Below are 7,500 nucleotides of genomic sequence, written 5' to 3'. Positions count from 1 at the left end.
CTGTAAACGATAGGGAAAAGTTCCCCTCAGTAAGTTTTTATGATTATTTCATATGAACTGCGTTTGTTTAAACCCCTATTAGTATAAAGAAGGGTAGCAATCTTCTTAATCAAATCTGATTTACAGCAGCGATAGTTCACTTTCCTCTCCACAGCAATCGTCACATCAAGGGGAGGGAGGAGGAGGAGGAGAGAGAGAGAAATCTCATTGTCCTTCTAGACAAATATTGTGTTAATCTTTGGTCATGTTAATTTTACTCCCAGCCCCTCTTTTCATCATAATATAACTGTGGCCAGTGACAGCAGGCATAATCAGCTGGAGACGTGAGTGAGCTGCTGTTTATCAGGGGCAGGCGTGGACACTAGCGCTGGCTAAGTAGCAGCCCGTCCTTATCCCTATTGATGTACAAGGCTGACAAGTAAATTAAATTTACCTTTGGAAATGGTTCTATTAGTATTTTTATTAGGTTAATTAAGCTAGCTCTGGGGACTCATTGAATGGGTGAGATTGGAGATTAATTCAGTGTTCTTCCTGTGCTGGAGGAGTGAGCCCGTAATCCCCGTGTAGACACGTCGTCCTCCGGAGCCGCTCGTTGGCCATCAGCCGCACCACTTCATTAGCACGTACCGTCAGGGCCATCCCGCTGCACCAACGCACACCGGCAATTACCCCTGGGCCACCACCTCCGCCCGGCCCACCGCCTCCACCCTGCCCACCTCCTCCGCCCTGCTCTCCGCCCTGCCCACCTCCTCCGCCCTTCCCACTGCCTCCGCCCGGCCCACCACCTCCACCCAGCTCACCGCCACCGCCCTGCCCACCGCCACCGCCCGGCCCACCGCCTCCGCCCGGCCCACGGCCCAGGGATGAGGGTCACTGCCGTGTGGTCTCACAGAACAGTGCAGTGTGAGCAGGAGGGACGCGCCTGTTCCAAAATTCAGCGTGGCATTCAGTACCGCATGGCGTGTGGGCAAAGCCCCCACAGTTCAGAGCGCCGTCTCCATGATCTCAAGGTCTCGTCTCAAACCTCGTGCTGCGACTCTTATTGAGCGATGCCGCATCGAGTCACTGAGCGGCCCCTGCTCTCATCTGTGCACCGCACGCCATTCTGGTAAGCAAACCGGTGTGTGTACTTCACCGGTGTGTCGCGGGGGATATGTGTGTGTGTGTGTGTGTGTGTGTGTGTGCGCATGGCGTGCATATGAGCTAAATGTTGCCTGTGCTTGGGGTTCTGGTGGCTAGGCTGCGTCCCACGTCAGCCTGTGTGCCACCCGGCCTCAGGGGGGCGCCAGATAGAGGGAGGTGGGCCTGGGTCTGCCACTCCTAATAAAACCACCACTGATTGAGAAAAAAAGCCCTTTGATGAAGCGGACCACTCATTGGGCCCCATCATGCACCCACAATGCAACGCCCCCCTCAATTTACCAGTGGCCAATCTTCCAGGTTGGTGGTCCCCCTGGTGTCCTATCCACTCAGAGCATGAACACGGACAGACCATCCACCTGATGCCCCCCCACCCTCCTGTCCGCAGCCTCTGAACTCGCTCCCGGTACCGACGAAGGCAGCTCTGCTCCCGGGCCCTCGGTTGGGAAACAGTGCAAACTGCTGGGCAGCACGTTTGGGTTGCATCGGGTCCAGCTTGGCATGAACAGTCGAAGAGGAGAAGAGAAAGAGGATGAAGAGAAAAAGAGGGTAGTGTATGTAGTGAGGAGAGAGACAGTATGAAGAGAGGAGAGAGAATAGGACACATATGACACACTGAGGGGAGAGAGATACTGAAATGATAGATGCTGAAGTGTTTTGCCACGATGGTGGGCCAGTTCACGTTGGAGCTAATGAGGAGAAGGACCACGTACACACCCTGCCTACAAACAGACAGTAGACAGCGTCTCTCTTCCCCATTACCCCCCCCCCTCTCTCTCTCTCTCTCTCTCTCTCTCTCTCTCTGCTGTGGAGTTGAAATTTTAATTAAAAATTTTAAAGGCACTTCTGGACAAGTGTGTCTGCTAAATGCTGTAAATGTAAATAAAAATAAAAACAATTTATCCTTTGGGCTTAAGGAGTATCATTGCATAATCTGATTGCTTTAAGAGTTTTGGAGAAAAGAACATGCACATACATAATCAGACGTAATGTGAAGCACACCAGCCTGGAGAGGTCCATTCAAAAGCGTGAGATTCATGAGATTTCACTTTATTTTGTTTCATGAATTTACTCCAGTATTAACACAATGGGATGGCATTTCTCCAGTGGTTCTAAACAGTGTTTTCTAAACAGCTATAATGTCGGTGTATTAATAAAAAATACCAAATACACAAATACATAAATGAAAAGAAGCAGCCATAACAATGAAGCAGTTGTGTTTGATATTCTATTATTCATGGTCAGATACTGCAATAATGCCAAACCAACTGAAAATGATATTCAGGTTGGCTTGTGTAAGCAAAGTATATAGACGTAAGTACATAGAGGTCTGCCTCTGAATATATATCTAAACATTGCACTCTGAAGAGTGATCATGTGAAGGGTCAGCTTGCTAAAGCTGAAGGCATTTTCACTCACGTTCTTATACACTGTATTAACATGGCTGGAAAATGTTTAGAGGCAACCGTCTAAACAAAAAGACTGAGAGTTAAAGTAGTAACCACTACCTTTGGCTCTTTGGCTCATGAATTGGTTCTTCAGTCTTCTCTAGGTTAGCAATGCTGACTTAATCAAGGATCCTGGGCGTCTCTCTCAAGCACGGTCAGTCTCCTCAAAGCTCCTCCTTACCACACCAGTTACAGCCGACTCTTAATAATTGATTATAATTGATCTTAACCTGGTCCTGACCTGGGTGGAACAGCTCAGCCAATAGCATCCATGCATCGGGGAAATGGGAAAGACAGGACAGCGCACATCTTTAAAAGCTCTAGCTGTGTGGTACAGATTAAATATTTAGGCCCTCCACGGCAAAACCCACGCCACAGCATCCAGTGCGCGGGGCTCCCGGCGCTAGCCCACAACGCTAGCCCACAACGCTAGCCGCTGGCCGGCCCTCGCCAGCAGAGGAACCGTGGCCACAGAGGAGCGGAGCGTGGTGGAGAGCCAACTCTCTTTTTTTTCCTCTTCTCATGTTTCAAGGTAATCATTGGAGGCTTCCTGACCTCTCGTGACAGTCAAAGCAGATGTGCTGATGTTGTGCAAAGTTATTTCCTTGCTGTTTGCCTCTGAGACCGTGTAGGGGAAGCGTCTCTTTGGAATGAGGCTTGGGAAGAGAGAAGGATGCCATGTCTCTCCACAGTAAACAGCCCTGCTTTGGGGAATAGTGTGCAATACCGCTGGGCAGTCTGCTGGAGATGACCTGATAATGAAGACTGAGGTTGGATCTGGCTGATGTAAGCCACAGAGAGACATGATGGCTGCCTGCACACAGCTCCGACATGACAGAAAAAACCAAGCTGGTGCCCTGCTCAGTGATTAAAAATGCATAACTACTCACATCTGTGGAAGTGCTGGAGGACTCTGTTGAAGGAGATCTCTAATGATCTTGAAAACTGATGGCAGACCTCTCTATTACATGAAATACAAAACACTGTTATCTGTAATTACACAAGGTATACTGGGCCTTGAAAGGATTTAGTTTCAACCAATATACCAATTAGCCAGCCATTTTATGGAAAGTAATAAACCCGAAGTGGATGCATGAGGAGTAAACATCATGTAGGGAGCGTTGTGGTGCACGTCTTCAGGTGAGGGAGCAGGGTGATGGAACCGTGACGGAACCGTGTTCTCACCGTGCCGCCCAAATAACAGGAAACACACTCCTCATCCTCACGAAGAGCCACTCCATGTAGAAGCCACTGGAGATCCAGCTTCTCTCTGGTCAGTGGCCTGAGTAGCACGTCCTGGTTCCTGTAACGTGCACGAACACACACACACACACACACACACACACCTGTGTAGGCACATGAGCTTATAAACAGGCACTCATACATTTAGTGCTCGTTTGTTTATTGACCAGTGAACAGACAAGATCACTCTTTAGGGAAATCACTCCAGTTCAGACGGGTATCTCACCCTTTCCCTCATGCTGTCTACACACATACACCATACACAAATAAATGAGGAGCTGCATAATTACATGGTGAAAGTATCCTTCAAATGTTTCTTTTTTTTGCTTTGATGGAATCAGGAGACCATCAGTGCACAACCACTAGAAATCACGGTAAAGCCCTCACACATACAGTACATATACATAAACATGCAGATACACACACACACACACACACAACACAGAGATTCTCAGCAGCACCACCACAGGCAGCATGGGCACTGTAGCAGTGCATGTACGTGTGCTGTGTGTATCTGAGTGTGTGTGTGTGTATGTGTGTGTGTGTGTGTGTGTGTATGTGTGTGTGTGTTGCAGCACACCAGACGCAGCAAAGTCAGGCCATTAATCACAGGCCTGCAATGGAAGCTGTGTGTGGTGAGGTGGGGTCAAACTGGGGCTATTAAAGGAAGCCACGGGACTGGGGCCTCTGTTGTGTTAACCCCCCCCCGATCCCTGTGGACCCTGGCTGGGTTGGGGCCACAGCTGTCCCCTACCTGCCTCAGCCCAGCTGGAGGACTGAGCCGGGCAGAGGCGTGGCTGCTGCCCACACACCCCGCCGTGCGGCTGGGCAGGCTGGGTCAGACCGCCCGCTCACAGCCCCGTCTAAGCACAAGAACTCTGAGGAACTGCAACGCACTCCCACTGCTCTAAGTACATAGGCAGGCTGGGGGCCGCCCACTGAGACCTCACTGGAACATCACCAGTACTCACACACACACACACACACACACACACACACACACACACACACACACACACGACCACAAGCCGTCGTCCTCCTGGCACAGTCATGAGCCTTGCAGCCTTCGATCTGAGGTTTCGAATGGTTTACTGTTTTGACATTTTACGGTTGGTCAACTTCAGCTCAGAAAAAAAAAAAAATCCATCTAAACTATCATTTACAATATGGAGACATATTATTCATTGCCACATAAATGCTGTAGGCCAACCGATAATTATAATTTAAGTTACATAAATGTATAGACGAGTGAGTTACTAGTTGGTGGAGTGGACGTTATGCTCCTTAGTGGCTGCACCACGACCCTGCTGGGATCTCCCTCCAGTTTCTCTGCTTTATTCTCTTTCCTTTAACTACCCATCATTCCTCACTCCCCGTCTCTCATCCTCCCTCTCTCTATCTCTCACTCTCTCTCTCTTTCTCCTCCCTGCCAACAATCTCAACTAATCTCAAATGGTTCAATGTTGTTCAATTAGATTCCAGTTGACATGCATTCAGAGGAGGCACTACTATCAGTAATTCACCCCTCTTTATAGACAATCTATTTTTTAATATAGGGTCTGAAGAAAACATTAAAGTATTGATCTTTATTTATTGATCTGTCAGAAAGCATAGTTAAAGCCAACACAAATCAATCAAAATAAATTTAAAATGATGATAGCGTATAGAAGGACCTGAAATTGCACTGCAGGCTTAATTAGTGAAATGGTGAAGGGGAGCCCAAAGCAATATCAGACAGTAATACACCAGCCCACTGCACTGGTGGGCCAGATTAAGCATTTATATTGTATTAAATCAAGCATTCTGGAGCCAAGGTTAATTAAAGGGGAGAATACTTTGGGTCAGCTTAATCCCGAGAAACCTTTTCTGCTAATGCATTCAACTCCAAACGTGCAAAAAAAAAACATTCATGTGTATTCGCACACACACATGAGCAGGTGTTACCCAGGTTTCACTCACATTCAGCAAACTAAATATATAGGCCTGGCTTAAGGGAATAAGGAAAGGGAGGAGGGAGAGGGAGGAGGAGGAGAGAGAGAGAGAGAGAGAGAGAGAGAGAGACAGAGTATGACTTTTTTTATCTTAATTTTTCTTTATTTTAATCAGAGAAATCTAGTTTTTGAGAGCAGTATGGAAGGCCCTAATCTGAGGCCAGTGAAAAATCTTCATGTTATACTCATGCAGAGATGCCACTGTCCACATCATTCACTATACATGCACAGGCGCCATCACAAACGCCATCACAGACACAATCACAGACGTTATCACAGACGTCATCACAGACACAATCACAGACGTCATCACAGGCGCCATCACAGACGCCATCACAAGACTAATGTGCATCAGAACACTGAGCTTTCTCCGCCACAGTGAAGATGTTCAATTCCTGATGGTCATTGTTGTAATTTTTTCCAGTACCATGACAGTATACACGCATACAAAATCAGACATATATATGTACATGAATGTGTACATGTATGTGTAATGAAATATATATGAAATGAAATGTCTGTTTGTGAAACCAATAACAACAATAGCAAACTATTTGAAATAGAGTTAAAATTTTAATTTGAACAGTTTTACATCGTGAATGACTTTTAAAGGACGCGTGAACATTTCCTGGTAATAAAAGTGTGTCAGTCACACAGCAGTGAGAGGGAATTTATGTGTTGAAATGAGAAACATTTCAGACTCGCACAAATATTAATGAGTTTACAAGGACCTTCTCATTATAATTATGTAGAGCAACTGCAACATCTTAGTGGGCCAGTGGTCCCTATGGGATACATAAATCTACCAGGGTTGCAAAACTCGCCTACTTTTGACAAAACACTTTACATGCAGATACAAATAATGCCAAGCATCCTTCATTATTAACAGCCAATGGCTTAGTGTGCCATCTGTAGTTTAACCTGAAACTCTGTACACAACTTCCACACAGAGCTGAGTGCTGTTTTTTCCACAGCAACCCTCCTAACCCCTACTAAAGATACACTCCCAAGACATCCTCAAGATCCATGCCTCCTAAACTAGGTAGAAGGTCACATTCAGCCGGAGACTCGCTCGAAGCCAGCGAGCCGAAGTCTCTCAAAACAAAAAAAAAAGTTTCTCAGCGCTCCCTAATTAAGAGAACTTGAGACCATGGCCAATTTACAACCGTGATGATAATGAATTTTTATTGGAAGCACGCTTGACAACCACTGGATGAAAACGCGACACGTGTTAAGTGGAGCGTCTGTCCCAGCCTGAAGTCCAACTTCTCCGCTGTAGCTGAGAGCCAGGGCCGGGGAGAGTCCCGCAGTCTCCTCTGCTTGGGGAGAATAATTACAGAAAGGCCTGTTGTAATTAGGTAGCCTCTCACTGTGTTTGTGTCTGTAAGGAGAGAGAAGGAGAGAAAGCAAAAAAAATAAAAAACCCAACAAGACAAAAAAAAAAGCTACAGCACCAGCAGATCCTGCAATGTGACAAAGCCTCTCTCCAGCTACACCATATGGGAGCGGCTGGTGTGTGTCACACACCTCGCGGGGTTACATGGAACACAGTCAGACTTATGAGCTTAACAACAGGGATCTCAAAAACAAAGACAACCTACCTGATAAATCCACTGAGGAAAAAAAAAACCAAAACAAAAAACAAGCCTGCCAAGCTAAATGTGGCCGCTCGCCTGCTC

The 7,500-nt window shown here is 46.9% G+C and overlaps 1 long non-coding RNA gene across 4 annotated transcripts in view; it reads right to left on the bottom strand.

Moving 5' to 3' along the window:
- Positions 1-7,500, bottom strand: part of LOC143475984 (uncharacterized) — an 81,771-nt gene that overhangs the window by 24,378 nt on the left and 49,893 nt on the right. For all 4 annotated transcript variants that reach the window (XR_013121204.1, XR_013121205.1, XR_013121203.1 and 1 more), the window contains exon 3: positions 3,774-3,891. This is a non-coding gene — a long non-coding RNA (uncharacterized LOC143475984). The remainder of the gene's footprint in view (positions 1-3,773; positions 3,892-7,500) is intronic.

The sequence above is a fragment of the Brachyhypopomus gauderio genome, chromosome 15, assembly GCF_052324685.1.
Source record: "Brachyhypopomus gauderio isolate BG-103 chromosome 15, BGAUD_0.2, whole genome shotgun sequence".
Taxonomy (NCBI): Eukaryota; Metazoa; Chordata; class Actinopteri; order Gymnotiformes; family Hypopomidae; genus Brachyhypopomus; species Brachyhypopomus gauderio.
The sequence above is the reverse complement of the archived record's forward strand: the minus strand, read 5'-3'. Positions and strand labels throughout refer to the sequence as shown.